This window comes from Carettochelys insculpta, chromosome 5 (assembly GCF_033958435.1).
Source record: "Carettochelys insculpta isolate YL-2023 chromosome 5, ASM3395843v1, whole genome shotgun sequence".
Taxonomy (NCBI): Eukaryota; Metazoa; Chordata; order Testudines; family Carettochelyidae; genus Carettochelys; species Carettochelys insculpta.
The window spans coordinates 110,025,562-110,044,810 of record NC_134141.1 but is presented as its reverse complement, the minus strand read 5'-3'; the positions used below and the strand labels follow the sequence as shown (position 1 = coordinate 110,044,810).

The 19,249-nt window shown below is 35.5% G+C and overlaps 1 protein-coding gene across 3 annotated transcripts in view; it reads left to right on the top strand.

The window, feature by feature from the left end:
- WDR7 (WD repeat domain 7) overlaps positions 1–19,249 on the top strand; it is a 310,876-nt gene that overhangs the window by 143,965 nt on the left and 147,662 nt on the right. The window lies entirely within an intron of this gene.

Genomic DNA, 19,249 nt, shown 5'->3' with positions numbered 1-19,249 from the left:
CTGATTCAGCAACTGCTGTGAACCCATAAAAATGCTATGAGCTATAAAAACAAAAAAGTAGTCAAGCAGCACTTTAAAGACTAAAAAAATAATTTATCAGGTGAGCTTTCGTGGGACAGTCCCGCTTCTTCAGACCATGGCCATACCAGAACAGACTCAATATTTAAGACACAGAACAGACACAGAGAACCAAAAATAGTAATCAATGACTATGGTCTGAAAAAGTAGGTCAGTCCCACGAAAGCTCACCTAATAAATTATTTTTAGTCTTTAAAGTGCTACTTGACTGCTTTTTTGTTTTGATAGTATATAGACTAGCACAGCTTTCTCTCTGCTACTATGAGCTATAAAGGATGAAAAACAAAAGTTTTTATTTTAATCTCAGCCATAACATTTTTATTTTTAATTCAAACTTCTCAGCAAAATCAGCAATTACAGATTTTGGGACTGACTTACTAGGTAGGCCTTGGGAAGTAGGTTTTTCAGGACACTAATGTTGTTCACTTAATATTTTAAAATATTTTAAAACATACATGGTGATTGTTATTTTGTGTGAGAATTCCAAGCATGTCCATGCATGCGAGAGAGGGAGTGATACACTTGCCATCCTTCCAAGATTGTCCTAGAGTCTCCAGGAATTAGAGTAATGTTTAATTAAAGACTGTCATGGTGAAGCCTCCAAGAATACAACCAACCAAAACAGGCAATCCTGGGAAGGGAGGGAGGGAGGGATAGAGAGAGAGAGAGAGGGCATGATACAGGCCTGACCTTTTCCTATACATTTAAAATCGTTAAGAGGAGCTGTCATGTTTATCATTATTACAATTATTGCTATTAAATGATCATTGCATATAGTTATTGAGGCTTATTTCTTAACACAACCAAGTTGAAACACTTAGTTGATTATATTTTTGGCATTTTAAGCACTTGGAATTTCACATTTTAGAGAGTCGTAAGCTGGTAGATTTTCAGGTTTTGCTTTCTAGGTTACAGTATATTAAACTGCAGATTTATCTCTGACTTTTTTTAAAAGCATGTTTCTCTTTTTATATGCACCAGGCTTCAATAGTTGCTGTGGGTTATTGAGAATAATAATAGAACAGAGCATTTATTTTTAATTGGTGTCCTTTCAGCAAGAATATCATTTGTCATGTTCCTTACTATTGATTTGAATATCTTACGCATTTTGTACTCTGAAGAAGTAGTAGTAGTAGTGGTATCCCTCTCTCTGAAGTAGAAATATCTATGTATTTGAACTAGCTTTTTAAGAAAGCAGATGCTAAATCCAGCATGTATTAACCCTCCAATTTGTTTAGTTTGGAAACCTCTCTTATTCTGAATGTGGAATTGATGTTTTCTTCTTTTTAAGAAAATACCTTTTAATTTCAGTGTAGGGGAAATGGTATTTTAAATGAATAATAATTTAATATAGTCACGGAATACCTGACCTAATCAATTCTTAAATCCAGTTTGTGAGTACAGAGAAGACTTGCAGAGTTGCTGGAGATGACTTTCTGTTTAAAATTTGCAGTCGTGTAAAATCCATTTACATAATTTTCACAAATGTTTACAGAAAAATTCCCCAAAATTGTGAGACTTCATTTGGCTATTTGGAAATAAGCATGTTTATAAAACTTGGGAGTGCCTCAACTCCATGATGTTTGATTGCACAAAATCACCCTCCCCACCCCCACTCCATTAATTACTGCAAACCTCATGGAATTCAGGGCTAACGGCAAAACTACATTTAAAATGTAGCTGAACAGCTCACCTACTTTTCTCCTTTCTACCATTTTTTGAGATTGTGGTTAATTTCTGTTAGCAGGTCTCCAAGGCATAATATAAGCAGTTGTTGAACTTTTACATCTCTAACATAGGCTATGATTTCTAACTTTTACCATTAGGCCTTAATAAAAGTAATTGGAACTCTGTAGCTCTCTGCCTGCAGTCATAGTTGAATCATGCAAAAGTTCCTACTTCTCCACTGATGCTGCTGTTTCCATGGAAATGGATGTCAGAGAAGCAAAAATGTGGGAGGAATGGGAAAGGAGGGGATTTTAAATGACCATCTTCCAAAAGGATGACTTTAAAGATCTTTTTCCTCTAATATTTCTCCCTTTTCTTAGGTACTGTGCATTTAGGGATGGTAATGTTGATTGACGAATACTTGCTGTATATTAAACGCCTGCACAATTAAGCTTTTGTCAGCTATTTAGATTAATTTTTCTAATGCCCTTTTTAATTTATAGGCATACAGACAGAATGCATAGCTGTGAAATTTCTGGAAGGATAGTTTGATCATATAGCTTTCAAAAGAAAAACAAAAAAGCAGTCAAGTAGCACTTTAAAGACTAACAAAATAATTTATTAGGTGAGCTTTCGTGGAACAGACCCTCTTCTTCAGACCATAGCCATACCAGAACAGACTCAATATTTAAGGCACAGAGAACCAAAAATAGTAATCAAGGAGGACAAATAAGAAAAAAGAGATTATCAAGGTGAGCAAATCAGAGAGTGGATAATCTAATTCTTGACTTCCCCCTCCCCCTCTACTCTGTGGTTTGCTCACCTTGATAATTTACTTTTCTGATTTGTCAACCTTGATTACTATTTTTGGTTCTCTGTGTCTTAAATATCGAGTCAGTTCTGGTATGGCTATGGTCTGAAGAAGTGGGTCTGTCCCATGAAAGCTCACCTAATAAATTATTTTGTTAGTCTTTAAAGTGCTACTTGACTGCTTTTTTGTTTTGATAGTATATGGACTAGGACGGCTTTCTCTCTGTTACTCTTCAAAATCAAAGTGTATGAGGGATTTCCTATCCCATTAGAACATATATATCAGTTTCCCTATGTATTTGTATTCTAATGTTTGTCTGCCCTTCTTAGTTAATTAGATTATTTTAAAGAGAATTTTGTGCTTGAAAGCTGAAGGCTTGTTTACTCATGCAATACTGATGATCATACAGGCATTAGTAGTAGTACAGTTTTACTCCAGAAGGCCAGAAAAGGGTCTTCATGGCTGATTGGACAGACATACATCGAGGTGATAGGCTAGGAGAGTGTTTGTGCTCACACACTTCCTAGCCCCTCTGCTGAGACTTCTAAGGGCCAATTGAGACTGATGATTTTTGTGATAGGAAATCCTGTTTGTAAGAAGCAGAACTGGACTTTCACTTGACTTAAAAAGGTCTTTAGGGGAAGAAAGGCAAGATGTTTAAGATTTTTTTTTTTTTAAATAAGGCGTTTTCAAAGCTTAGTTTGATTTCAAGATTATAACAAATCATTATTTGGAGGTAGATTTGTGGAGTGATACTACTTCTAATCATAGTACATTAGATTGGTTTATTGGTTAAAATATGGTAGAATTTGTCTGCATTTTTCCCCCCCTCACACTTTAAAGAAAGTTCACATTTCACAACTGTGGCATGCACGCTGTGAACTATAACACTCAGAAAGCACAGCCTGAAGTAAAGATTTCACTGTTTGGCAATGGCAGTTCTTTCTCGCCTACCCCCACCCCAGTGTACTAGTCCGGGAGGTAGGTGTCATAGAATCTGTTAACATGTAATATGTAAATTGGCAGAGAAGTGCAGAAAAATTTCATACAAGGTGATACATGTGCTTTGGATGCTGCATTGAGAGTCTCCCTCTCTGATGTACAGCAGCTTTTTGTAGCTCTGAGCTACCTGAACCAAATCCCATTAAAGCCAGTTGAAAGATTCACATTGGCTTCAGTGGAGGTTGGATGAGAGCCTTTATGAAAAGGAGACAAGTAAAGAATACTACGAAATTGAAATACAGATTATATAATTCTCATAACCATTTTGCTGCTCTTCTTGCTAGGGCCACTGGGAAATTGTTATATGTAGGAGTTGTGAAGCAGGAGTGATCTTTTGCCAGATTTTTCATCAATGGAAATTTAATTTTTTTAGGTCATAAAAAGAGTGGGATTGATTATTTTCTGCAATTGGACAGTTAAAAGGATTGTCTGAGTAAGATACTGTAGGTTAAATATGAGCCAGTCAGACCACCAGCACTGGCTAGAATTAGAGCACTAAGCCAGACTCTCTTGGACAAGTAACTGTAATGGCAGGCCAAAGACTTTAAGAAGCTGTTTTCTCATCAGTGTGCACAATACCTATTAATCTTAATGGTATTAATTTAATTGCCTACAGCCCAAGCCAAACACTGTCACTAAACCCTTAAAATCTACAGGTTTGCATTGGAAAAGCCTGCTGCCCTCTGAGTGCTTCTAAAAGTTCTCATGGAACTTTTGGATCATCAGAGCTGTGTCTACACATGCACGCTACTTTGAAGTAGCGGCACTAACTTCGAAATAGTGCCCGTCGCGGCTACACGCGTCGGGCGCTATTTTGAAGTTAACTTCGACGTTAGGCGGCGAGACGACGAAGTCGCTAACCTCATGAGGGGATCGGAATAGCGCCCTACTTCGATGTTCAACGTCGAAGTAGGGACCGTGTAGACGATCCGCGTCCCGCAATGTCGAAATTGGCAGGTCCTCCATGGCGGCCATCAGCTGGGGGGTTGAGAGATGCTCTCTCTCCAGCCCCTGCGGGGCTCTATGGTCACCGTGGGCAGCAGCCCTTAGCCCAGGGCTTCTGGCTGCTGCTGCGGCAGCTGGGGATCCATGCTGCAGGCACAGGGTCTGCGACCAGTTGTCGGCTCTGTGTATCTTGTGTTTAGTGCAACTGTGTCTGGGAGGGGCCCTTTAAGGGAGCGGCTTGCTGTTGAGTCTGCCCTGTGACCCTGTCTGCAGCTGTGCCTGGCACCCTTATTTCGATGTGTGCTACTTTGGCGTGTAGACGTACCCTCGCAGCACCTATTTCGATGTGGTGCCGCGCAACGTCGAAGTTGAACATCGACGTTGCCGGCCCTGGAGGACGTGTAGACGTTATTCATCGAAATAGCCTATTTCGATGTTGCTACATTGAAATAAGCTATTTCGATGTTGGCTTCACTTGTAGACGTAGCCCAGGTGTTTCATTACATATCAGGCTATTTCCCTGGACCTGATGCCCAACATCCTATATCACACCCCATTTTTTTGAGTCATCTATGGTATTTGTTCAAGTGTAATTCTACTCAGAAAAGTGACTCTTTTTTTAAACCTAAGTGTTTTGTTTTTTTAAAGCATACTGTGGTTTTGTATTTGTATGCCACAGAGTGTCAAGTCCGAGTTAGGTAGTTTATAAGTGAGTTTTGTTTTTTCTCTTTGTGTTGCAATGCTGTAAAGTTATTGTGGAATATAAAATTAAGCCATGTTCTTAGTCATATCAGCAATTATAAAAATTCAACGATCATATTTTGGTTATACTAGGCCTCAGTCTTTGCCAAAGATACATGCTGTTGGAACTCTGCTTAGTTAAATGCATATTTAAAATTAGCATTTTAGGTCTTACGGCATTATTTGGGGTTCTCTGATGCCCATACTCCAAATGAGCAACCTCAAAAGCCCCTATATGTTCCGGAAGTTTATTTCTGACTCTGTGAGACTATAGCAGGTGTTCATGCATCACTGAGCTACCCAATAATATAGTACCTAGTGAACTCCTGGCACCTGCCTGCAATAGAAGAATCTGTCATACACTGGGGCGATGTCTACACTAACCCCTTCGAGGGATGCATGGTAATCAGCTTGATCGGAGAATACTAATGAAGTGCTATTATGAATATGCAGTACTTCATTAGGATAATTCTCCCCATGGCAACTTTGAAGTGCCGGCCTGCTGTGTAGCCGCAGGCACTTCCAAGTACCTGCACAACTTCGAAGTGCCCTTATTCCCCAAAGACTTTAAGGTTGCCACAGGGAGAATTAGCCTAATGAGGTGCTGCATATTCATCACAGCACTTCATTAGTATTCTATGATCAGGCTGATTACCGTGCCCCCTTTGAGAAAGGGGGCGAGAGTGGAAACAGCCTTAGTGTGTTTTTAAAAACCTGCCTAATGATTATAGATAAAATGTTCATTTTCTCTTTACAAAATAGTTTAATTGTGCCTATATTTTTCAATCCAAATACTTCAGTAATATTTCTGCATATTTAAAGTGCATATATAACCTAGTACTTACATCTGTCAAGTAATAGAACATTATGTATGTATAATGCAAAAGGAGAAATTTAGGCCTTGTTCCAGCAAAACATTTAGGTATATGCATAACTTGAATTATCTGATTACTTCGGTGAAGTCAATGGAGGTACTTGTTAGTGCTTTATTATGAAGTCTATCATCTAGAAAATTCCCAAGAAGCTACTATTACAGAATTAAAAACTTATATTTTATAAAAACTTATTTATAATGCTAATTCCTGTGACATAAATTTAAACTAGTCAGCCTTTTTACTCTGACATCAAGAAAAATAAAGATTTGATGCAGACTTCATAGCTGTAACTTGAGAAGTCTGATCTTCGATTTTTTCCATGGTTTTACTTTTTGCTGTTTCTTTATTCTACAAAATTAAATATGGTCTATCTCAACTGTGGTCTTTTATGGGAATCATCTACTTATGCAGGAGCTATTATAGTGAAGTTGAGAAAAAGATATGAACTATATTGGAATTACTGTATTGAAAATTACTTGTTTCAGCATTTCAGTTGTATGTAACTTAAATAGGCAGTACTTGGTTCTTCTTTCAGATAAGCAATGTCACTTAACGTAAGTTAAATAAAATGCTGCATGTAAAATAATTTAGTATTTTCACCTGTTATTTTAGACACAATGGTGTAATTTTACCTACTTACACAAAACATAAAAGCTTAGTGCACAAATTTAATTCTTTTACTAGTCTTCGGTTGCACTTTGATAAATAAATAGATCATCTAAGATTCAGTAGGCCAATTGCAGCATAATAATAGCTATTCAGAAGCAATTAAACTGCCTTTTTTCATGCCGGCATGTGAGCGCGCCCTTTCACAACCTTCAACTTGATTCGCGGTGATTCAAAATTAACTTAAAAGTCTTGTTTGCTGACAGCTTAAAGCTTAATTGACTGAAAGCCAAATAGAGTGTGTTCTGTATTCAGCACTAGGACTATTGATAAGGCCATGTGTAAATTGCGCATGTTGAAAGACGCCGATTGGGCCACTGTTCTCGTATTAGCCCACAACTTAGCATTGCTGCACAGTCAGAATTGCTTTGTCAAGCCTTTTATCACATCAGGTTAACTCTCTCTGGAGTTCCTCCAGCAGCTGCAGTCTAATATTGAGCTTCTGCAATACAGTAGGGCCTGTTGTGATTCTGGTGTTTATCTGTGTTTTCCTTCTTGATGACTTTCTTTTGCTTTTACTTCTAAACAAATGTATGTTAACATCTAAAATGATGCATTCTTCTGCATTTTTCTGAGTAAGGATATGTATATTAGTTTGTAATAATATGAACGTGCAGATTTAAACCAGAAAGCATATCCTATTGATAGTACTATTTCAAAGTGAAACTGAATTGGAGAGTCAGTGTATTGTATAGGTAATGAATATAAATACATTGTTAAAGAATTTTAGATTAAAATCAAGAAATTGCCAAAAATATACTTATTAATGTTGTGAATCTTACAATGTTTATGCTGGCGTACTAGTCTATATTTAACACTTTCATGTAAAGCTCTCTTTTGTTTTTTCTGAGTCAGTATTTGCCTATAAAATATTTCAGGCTTTAATATAACAGGTTAAATAATACAGACATGTATAGTCACGTGTTTATTAAAATATGTATTCATAATAGGCTACAAAATGGCTTAGCTATTTACATGACATGCATGCAGAGGATAAATAAATTCCAGGCCCTACCCTGAATTTATTACAAACCTATAAATGACATTGATATCACTGGGAAAGTTGGGTGTTGAAGGAATAAACTTAAAGGCTGAGAACTTATCGGTAAATATTACTGCTGTTTGTTAATTTGAAAAACTTGGAGGGTTGAAATGTAGCTACATATCTAATGCTGATTTTTCTTGTCTTTTATTAATTTGCTAGTTCATAGTGTTAAATAATTGAAAAAATATTTATAGTATTCTTCCCCCGGTGGTGTTCACCTTTCCCTTTTTATGTCAGAGTTTTGACACTGGATTTTTACTCTATACTTTTATTTTTAATTTTTCTTTTGCATAGAGGTTAAAATTTTCTTAGAATGAATTCGCAGATACTTTGATGACATGCATCTTAAAAATAAATGCATGTGGTTATTTGTGTGTAGTAATGTATCATTTTACTGTCAAATGTGTTTAAGTATTTAAAGTTATTTAATAGGAACTAAAGTAAAACAATCCCTGGGAAGATGTTTTAAAAGAGATTTTCTTTTAAAAGAATTTTTGTGGTGCTGAATGTGTCAAAATTATATAATGTTTGCGATATTATTTTAGCTGTATTGGTCCCAAGATATTAGACACACACTTTGTCTCTAAGCAAAAATGTTAATTAATAGCGTATGAAATGTCATGATGTAATTTTAAAGGAAAAATGAATTTTACTTTCTCACAACATAGAGCTTAGATTCTGATATTGCTGTATCTCTTATTGATTTCCTGGCAAATCATGGCTATCTAATTTTACCTACCTCCTCATTGATTTCCAGTAAGAATGTGGTCTATTCATAAAGAGTTAGGATAGGCTGCACTCATTCTCAAAATGACTATCATTTGAAATAGTTGTACTCTTACCTTCCTTGTCCATAAAGTAGTAGTCATGTTTCAGTAAATCCACTATGAATCCAAGTTTTACATTTTGATTTTTTGCCTAGATGTAGAAAGGTTTGATATTCAAGTATGAATTGCTTTTACTGATCAGGTGTTAATGTTTGAGGAGGTTATTTTGGTTATGTTTTTATTAGATTCACTGTTAATACTACTAATACAAGCTTCTTTAAAAGCACTTGGGGAAAACATTTTTATTTTGTATTGTCTTGCTGTTAACTAAATGCAACCTAATTTCCCTTTCTTAGGCACAACTTGCTGACAGTGACATTTAACTATTAAGTAATATTTTATTATAAGTATTGTAGATACTGATATTTCCAACTGTGTTTTTAATTCAGCCAGAAACGATGCATTGGCAAGCAAACACTGTTACTGTGAAATTCTAGCATCAATCTAGCATTCCTCATGATTCATTTTTAAGTGTTAATATCTTTTAAATACCAGAACATTGAAATATTTTCATTATTCTACTAATTTGGAAAGAAAACAGGACAAGGTGTTCTAAACTTGGGTACTCAAATATTTAACTCTGCCAATCAATGATTAATGTATGCTCAAATACGTACTACTAACGCAAAGGCCAGGATATTGTTTAGTTTTTTTACTACTATTTGTTAGTCCTACAACAGATAAGAAATGCATTTATACATAGCTAAGCAGATTCTTGTATTATATTTGTATTTATTATATTTACATAATATATTGCTATTCACTGGACTATTATTCTATACAGTAACATTATTTTTATGACTGGGTATTTCACTCTATTTAATCTCAGGGAGCATAAAATGGATGAAAACGATTCTCTTTCTTAAACAGAGCTTACAGCAGTAAAAAATAGTCGTAGACAAAATGGATTCCTTTCAGTTTACATTGAGAAAGTAAGCCAGATTTTTTTCACAGAAACAGAACAGAATTTTGTTTTATTTACATTAGTGCCTCATACTCAGTATTCCATAACAATAAAAATGTTTTCAGTTACTGTATTGGTATAGTCTATGTGGAATATATTTTAGTAATAAGTACTTACGGTTTTCAGTATGTTAATTGTACATTTATGCAAATGATATTGATGAAATAAACTGTAGTTTTTTAACATTACAGCGCAACACTGAGAAATCAATGGAATATTAAATGCTGCATACATCTGCAAAATTTTATCTAGTAACTGAAATTACAAGATCAATCTGCAGTAAATATTTGTATAATTTTTAAATGTGTGGCAAAATAAATTCATGCATAATATGATACACAAATTAATTCTCAACTCATTAAATATTAAGTTATATGGCTTTTAACAGAATTACTTTATCTGATGTAATTATCAGTTAGTCAGACTTAACAATCACGTGCGTGCGCACACACACTCGCGCTCTCTCTCTCTCTGCAACACACAGTAAATAATTTGTGATCTTGGGTTTTAAAAGTGAGAAGTGAATTTCCAACACACTTAATTTTCACAAAGGGATGTTTTATTCAACTAGAGAAAAAATCAGCTGTGTATCTGTACATACAAAAAAGGAAACATTACTGCTTCACTTGATATTCTGAGTTAAATATCTAATATTTGATCCTTGTTTGCTGGAGCTTGTTAGCAAGTGCCCAACAATAACAACCTCAGTATTTTGCAGTTAAAGGTGAAATTAGTTTGTTTTGATTAATATAGTGCATCCCTATTGTAAGTTAACAAATAAAGTACAAATCCATGTTACTCTGTAACAAAACAGGCAACAAAAAGAATGTCAACAGAAATCCATCTATAGATTAATACAGTTATTAAAATCTCATCTGTTGTTGCTCTAAATCTGAAGACTGAAGCAAACTGAGGTTAGGAAATGCTAAAACTTACTGACAGTGTGCAGTAAGCTTTGAAACAGTTTTAGCAAATCCTAAACATATGAGTAAACACAAAATTGCAAGTAGTAGTATGTTTTGACAAGACAATATGACAATCATTTCAAATTCTTGGGTACCTGGAAGCTATGAATATATTGTGTGTTAACTGAAACCTTGTTATTCCCAGGTAAGCTGTAACAAGGCAGTGCATTGTTAAATAGGATGGTATAAACAGCACTAAAGGATAATGAGTACATTGTAGTCTATACTAATACTTTAGTGAATACTAAACAAGTTTAGATGTTAAAGCTTTTTAGGAAGAATAATGGCTAATGATTATTTAATGACAGATCTCTGGACTGAAAGGCACTTAGGACTGTAGTACAAAGCCTATTTCTCAAAGTTTCAGACAGGTTTATTTGGTCTCACCTTGAATAAAACGCTGCTATATTGGTTTCATTGGTGTAGATTTAAACACATTATCAGCTTAGAGTAGCAGCAGCACACAGTAGAAAATCAGTATATTAATCCTTCTGGTTGCTGTTAGTTACTCTTAAATGTTCTGGTTACAGAGTTATGAAACTGCTAACAGATTTCAATTTTACTATTTCAATATTAACTTGTTAATGAAGAAATTGAATTTTTCAGTCATACACTTCAAGGTGTCTATAATAATTAAGATTAAGTGAGCTCTCTAGAATCATAAGCGTTTACAGATGGGTTCTCATCTCAAACCAAGATTTCTAATCATATTTTTTTTATTAGTGAGTTCCTAAACTGTGAGAGACAAAACACTTCAAATGACAGATTTAAATTAAGATATCTTCTGCCCATTTCTAGGATTTCTTGGTGTACATAAATGATTGCATGATGATTTTTGAAAAGAATCCTCACTAGTGTACCAGTCAGGAGTTTATTTTGAGGTTTTAATATTCTGTGCTATTTTTGATGTGCTTCTTTATGTGAGCACTGCATTATTGGTGCTAAAATCATAGGAACCTCAAAAAGACAAGTCATATTGTTTAAAAAATTCTGTTGTAAATGACACAAAAATATTCTGTCTTATTAGTATAAATTGTTTTTCTTGTTAACCATAGACTGTGTCCTGCGAAAGAGAGATTATCAGTGCATTTTGTGTGTTTAAGTACAAAATAATCAAACATCATTTGAAATGAAAATAAAATAGAAAAAATTGTGACTGTTACAGTGTTATAGTATATTGTTATAGTAGTAGTTAATAATAATAATCATAACAACAGTAATACTCTTCCTTCAGGGGAAAATATTCCATTGCACTGATTTCATGACTATTTCATGAACTGAATTTTTAAATGATGTTTAGAGTCCTCTTAAGATATACAAATACTGTACGCAAATTTAATTCATCAGAAAATTTTGGTAAAACCTGCAGTGAGAGATTTTTTCTCTAAAATATGAAATTTTGCTTATGCTAATTCTACTTGGCCCAATACACAATTCTTTAGTAAGCTCTGCAAAAGAAACAAGGAGAATCATTAAAAACACTAATTATATTTTAAGTTTAAATTTAAAGTGCCTGTACCTCTGCTGGGTAAGATTTATATGAAACACACACAGTTCCAAGTGTTACCACAAGAGCTCAATACTTCATAAATGACAACATGTTAAACTACTATTTTACTCTTAATAGTCCAGGTCAATAAGTAGTGTCTCAGTATTATGAATTAAAAAACTGTTTATAAACTAGACTGTTTGCCCTGTAGTTGGTGCATTAAACTACTGCTTGAGACCCTAGGTTAATTCACAGTCTTGATCCCCAGGCCATTCTAATAAAGCGGGGGGGGGGAACTATAAATGTATCAAATTAGGTGTTTTGTAGGAGGGAGCACCTCATATTGACCCCAATTTTGCAAGGACAGGCATTGATTTTTCTCCAGTGAGAATCCAGTCCAGTTGCTTAATGTTGGTGAAGAACAGAATAAAAAAGTACATTGATTGGCCGTAGAGGAGGAGTTTTCCATTCAGGATGATGAAGGCAAAAAGTAGTTTACCTATTTAAATCTTTAACCTTTCTTCCTGAATCAGGAGCTTTTGGATGTGTTGTCAGAACTTGAAATTTGTGCACCCACATTAGATCTATGTTTACTATAGATATCCATGAAATGCTTAACCATGCTGTTATGTATCATTGTTAGTCTTCAGAGTTAACAATCCCTGAGATGTATCAGAGGAGTGGCCATGTTAGTCTGTAGCCGCAAAAATGAGAAGTCCTGTGGCACCTTATAAACTAACGCATTTTTTGGAGCTGAAGTTTTTGTGGGCAAAGATCCACTTTGTCAGATGCATGTTATTCTTTATTGTGAGTTGTCAGACTTCCAGATTCAAGCTAAAACTGTATTGGTTTGCATTCCAAAGGTTATGATGGCAAACAGGCTGCAAACATATTTAAAACAAAATTACAAATAAAAAAAAAATCGTAAGTTTGAATAGAAAACCAGTTCTGGGGATACCTCTCTAGACACACTAATGGTCACATTCTTGTATAGATTGCGCCTTTATACAAATCTGTAAATCTGTGGAAATCAATATAATTAAAATAGTTGTAGATCAGAGAAGATTCCTAAATCGTCACTCTGTGTTAGAATTTCCATTGCCATATAGGTTATTTGACCTATTTGACCTGTATCTGTGCTCAGCCAAATAGAAAGCTGAAAGACAATAAGCCTTGATTGGAAGGTGCAAACTATATTTGTTCCCTTTTCTATGACCTTCCTCCAAAAAAGTTTGGTGCATAAATTAAAGTTGCACAAAGACACCTTAATTTTCATATCCGGCCTTTATTCAGCAGATCAACACACTGAATTTCATTATATTGGCAGCATTGCAAAAGATATTTTCACGACTGACCTTTTACAGTTTTTCCAGCATTCATTATATGACATTGAGATATTCTGATTTATCATTAAGCATGTACCTCTTCTTTTTGCATCTATTATTTCCTCTAAAAACCTTGCTCTGATCTCTGATAATACTGCAAAGGAATCTACAAATGTAGTAAAGGAATTTGAGAACTTGTTCCATGCTCGTTTTTGGTGGTAAGTGTTGTAAGTGAGAAGTCATTATATATCCTTGTCCCATTTCCTCAGAATGACCTTGGACAAAAATGTGAGCTGATGCTTTTTCAACCATTTAAAGAAACAGAATCTGAGTTAATATTCATAGAACCTCATTCTCAATCCTAGCAGTTCTTTGATGTCAGAATTCCATCCAACAGTGAAGTTTACTGTTTTTCTTTGTTTTTGGAGAAAAAGCTATGGCATACTTTACATTCAGAGGCCAATATGTTATTAGTTTTAATTACAGCCAGAGGCTGGTACACAACAGGAAAGGTTAATTGAAATATGAGCCTTAAACAGATTAAATGGAACCAAATTTATCCCTTATGAAATTCCATTGGGGTGCTAAAAGTAGGACTGATACTATTGTAAAGGACTTTACAGAGTAAAAGTTCATCTCCATAATTAGAATAATGGTGGTATAGAATCCATAACAGCTCTTAGTTTTCAACATGCCTCTCTGCTATCTGATAGTGTATTCTGACATCCACATACAAGCGTCCCGTATAATTTAGGATATGTGTGTTTTGAGAGAGTGACTACGTTGTTTTATTTTTAAATTTGAGCTAGTTTGGTTTGGAAACGCTGATGAGCTTAGAAGAGAAATGCACAGAATGTACAGATCCAGCCTTTAGAGGATTTCATCTTGTTAACTGGAGCAGTTCACTTTTATTTCATGATTATACACATGCAGGACATTTAGAGTCCAGCAGGGGTCATGATACACATCTGTAATCTTCTCTAATTCAAAAATAAACTATCACCAAAATATCACAGGTGGGTCTGTGCAGGAATTCTGTTTGCCCACTCAAAGGAAGAAGACTAACAACATAATGAGTCCGTAAATTTTCAAGCCCTCAGAATATTTATATATAGCACCAAGAGCTACTTTATTCCTTTCGTCAACGAAAGAAGGAACCGTAACTTCATGGAGGCTGAATTGAGTGAATTTCGTGCTTTATTTAGTAGAAAGTATTGTATGTGTGCATTATATATACTCACACTTGAACTGTCTTTCAGAAAAGATGGGGCATGCTAGGGAAAGCAGATGCTGAAAACTTAGTATTTATTAGCTTTTGCCATTGAGGAATACCATGATATAGATGTTCATGGATAGTGATTAATTCTTGTTGATTACATTCACGTATGTAGTATTTGATACAAATGGCTAAAATGTGCATGTTTCTATACTCTACCATGTCTTTATATAACAGATTTCTATAATCATAGAATTCAATGGGAACATGGCTGGAAAATGTCCCGGGTAGATTCTGTGATCAGAATCCACTATATTAGCAACATATGTTCTTATGGTTTATCCTTACAGTAATACATTGGCCTGACATCTATGTCTGAGATTTTAATACCAATATAATAACAGAGTACCATCAATATGTTCCTAATAGCAGATATAAAGTATCTAGTAGGAGTCCATCTCTCATAAAACTGTCTTTAGCCTTAATTCAAATCCATTGATTCCTATTCCAGTTAAATCTGAAGAACTTAATGTCTTTTAATCCTTTTATTGTAAGCTAAAATAAAATTAATTTTTACCCTAGAACTGTGCAAAGCCAATTAACATGATCTTTAGAGTTATTTAGTAAAGTGCTTCAAACTGTTAAATTTATCCTGACCTCATGGTTGCACTCTGACTGCTTTTTAAATGAAGTAATCAGTATCTCACACCCCTTTTAAACAGTTTTAAGTTCTCAAATGTTTTAGTCATATTTTTATTTAAACCATTCAGAAAAATATTTTCTCTTATTTAATGTATCCACAGAGACAACAGTTATCTATTGGCTATGTTTTAGTATTAAATATTTTGTTTTGAAATATATTTTAATATACATAACGGAGAGAAAGCCATGCTAGTCTATATACTATCAAAACAAAAAAACAGTCAAGTAGCACTTTAAAGACTAACAAAATATTTTATTAGGTGGTGAGCTTTCGTGAGACAGACCCACTTATTCAGACCATAGCCATACCAGAACAGACTCAATATTTAAGGCACAGAGAACCAAAAAAGTAATCAAGGTTGACAAATCAGAAAAAAAATTATCAAGGTGAGCAAATCAGAGAGTAGAGGGGCAGAAGGGGAGGGGAGTCAAGAATTAGATTAAGCCAAGTATGCAAAAGAGCCCTATAATTTTCTGGGTCATTATAGGGGCTCTTTTGCGTACTTGGCTTAATCTAATTCTTGACTCCCGCCCGCCCTTCTGCCCCTCTACTCTCTGATTTGCTCACCTTGATAATTTTTTTCTGATTTGTCAACCTTGCTTACTGTTTTTGGTTCTCTGTGCCTTAAGTATTGAGTCTGTTCTGGTATGGCTATGGTCTGAGGAAGTGGGTCTGTCCCACGAAAGCTCACCACGTAATAAATTGTTTTGTTAGTTTTTAAAGTGCTATTTGACTGCTTTTTTGTTTGAATATACGTGTTCATTTTGCTAAACTGGAAGAAATCTGTCACTTCTGTTTGTGTGTAATGTAAATGCATGTTATTTTTATGGCTTAAAATGTAGCACATGTGCTTCTTTCACCAGTGTAGCTCCTTTTTTTCCACATAGAGCTATTTGAGGTTATTAATTTTCTTACTGTGATAGGGTGATCAACTGTCTTGTCAAGAAAATGGATCTCTGTGTCACCCTTTAGCATGATTAAATGAAGTCACGTCGCTGTGAGAATATACCAAATTTTCATGAGACAAATGCAACTGTAGAAAGGACTACTTTTATAGACATTTCATTTTAAAGTCTCCCATTTGGCTGTCAGTTTACTTGTACGAAATCGTTACAATTAATTGTGTGTTCCTACTAATAATTCAAAGAAAGTAAGAGCAAAAGCAAGTGCTCACTCAGAGATTTTTCCCCTTTGAAGGAGAGGGAGACTCTTGAGTGCAATTATAAGAGAAGCAGGGATTTAAACTCCTATATAATATACAGTGGCAATGTCATCCAGTGAATTTTCATCTATAAATTGTGAGATAAATGCATAGTAGCCTATTTCTTAGAATATAGTTAAAATAGCTGATTATTAGCTTAACTTTAACTTCAGAATTCTGGAATTATGGGGCAGGCACCTGTTAATAGATTACATGTTAGTGTAGGGGTGGTATTTGACAGTTTTATGGGACTTGTTCTATGATTTTAAGGATCTTTTAAATTACATTGTTTGTCATAAATAAAGGGTTAATTCAATATTGCTGTGATCAAACAGAAGGAAGAACAACAAGGTGGGGGCAGGAATTCACCAAGTGCCTCTGTTGTTTAATTTCCTACTGGAAGCAGCACATGTGGTTTTTTTTTTTCTTTTCTTCTCTTTCCTTTTCTTTTTTCTTTAAGCAGTGGCCATTGCAGAGGCTGAGCGGCTGGGGTCAGTGCCTTGCCTATTGATCAGTATCCCTGCAGTCCCCTGCTCCAGCATCTGCTTCATTGGCTTCTTTCAGTGCCTGCTTCAGTACATTAGAATAGAAATCCATAACCAGAGCTGTGCTCATCCAAGCAGGGGAAGAAACTAAATTAAATGGTATAAAACAATCTTGGATCAGGAGTTTGTGCCAATTCATCTTGATCTAAGATGTCACACCGGGCTCTCTGTCTGAGCACCTGGGCTAGAGGCGGCCATAGTGAAAATAGATGGAGCTGCGATCATTCATTTGTCAGCTAAGGAGCTCGGCAGCGGTTAGCAATTCCCTTCTGCAGAGGTCAGCTGACAGAACAATCAGTGCAACTGCAGAATAGAGCTTTCCTTTGAACTATTGTTATGGAGCATGCTTCTTGCTGGGGCTGGGGGAGGGGAGCATCATTTGCTTCCTCTTCCAACTATGCTCTATAAGAGGACAGTATATTTATGAATGGAAAGCTCAGGTATCATTTGTGTGTTGTATAGCATAATTATGTATATGTGAAATAAGTTATAGAAAATTCTAATGTTTAAGTAACTATTTATAGTTGATTTTCATCATTCTTTCTGGGGAAGCAGTGACTATTGATTTTTTTTTTTTTCTCCTTAACGTTGTTAAGATTTTAGATTATTTTTTTCCTTCCCTTTGGTTGGCATAATGTGATCACAGATAAAGCATCATTACTTGAGTTGGGACTACAATATGGAGTCTTTCAATTGTTTTATTTTTACGTAATATTTACTTTCTATTAATATAGTAATATGAAATTCACTGCAAAATCTGGACATACAGTAAACCCTCAAGTATCAGAGAGGTAGCCGAGTTAGTCTGTATGTTTTAAAAACAACAAGAAGTCCTGTGGCATCTTATAGACTAACAGATATTTTGAAGCATAAGCTTTCATGGGCGCAAAGACCTGCTTTGTCAGATGCATTTGACAATGCGCGTCTTTGCCCACGAAAACGTATGATCCAAAATATCTGTAAGTCTAAGTAAACCCTCACTAATTCACATTTTATTATTCAAACCCAATAATTTCCACAGTATCCCGGGTGCTCTTCCAACTTTTCAACAAAGATTGAACAGCAGAGTGCTGCGGGGAGCTAAGACTTCTTTCAGATTCCTTTTGCAAAACATACAGCAGTGAATTTACTCACATACTATGCATTATTATTATAAATGTATCTGGACTAGAATTGTCAAAATGTAAGAAGGTATATTTTATGATGGAGTATCTTGGGATTTTTTGATTTGTGGTTTTGCAGTTACTCACAAAAATCACAAAATTTAGTAATCTGCAGTACTTGGCGTGTGATATGCTGGATTATTAACTATATTTGAAACTTTGCAGTAAAACTTTCCTCTGTGTGTGTGTGTGTGTGTGTGTGTGTGTGTGTGTGTGTGTACACGTACGTACACACGGGCTATGGTTACCCTACAATCATCTGTCGACAGACGTCATGGTCAGAAGAGATTTCCTGACAAAACTCTGCCAACAGAGAGCAGCCTCACACTAAAGCAGATTGAAAGAGTGGTCCGCTTTGTCGACAAAGTGGGTGGACTATCTGGCACTCTTTTGACAGAACAGGCACCTGGAAGCACAGCAGACAGGGCTGCCCATTGTTCTGGATTCCCTGTCTGTTGAGAAAAGGCCATCCAGATCAGAGTGACTGCACTGCTTTTATTTCCCCAAGAGAACCTGTCAGCAAAAGGTGCTCTTCCTCATCTGGGAGAGGCAGAAGGATGTCAACAAAAGTGCCGACTTTTGTTGACAAACTGTTGACTATACATTTTGTGTGGATGTTTCACCAGTTTCATTAAAAAAAAAACAAAAAAAAAAAACGGGGTTTTGTTAGCAAAACTCGCTAGTGTAACTGTAGCCAGGTAGTACGCTGTTATTAGCATCAAGAGACAGGAAATTACTGGTACAATGCCATGTATTGTTGTGGTAGATTAAAAGTAATCATCAAAAAAGAAGAGGATAATCACTTAGGCTAGGCTAGTATCAGAGGGGTAGCCGTGTTAGTCTGGATCTGTAACAGCAACGAAGGGTCCTGTGGCACCCTAGGCTAGGCTAGCATGTTTTGCCAACAAAACTCCAGGTATGTCCACACACAAAATGCATTTTGTCGACAGTTTGTCAGCAAAACTCAGCACTTTGGTCAGCAGCATTGTGCCTCTCAGCTGCTATCAACATATTCTGTCA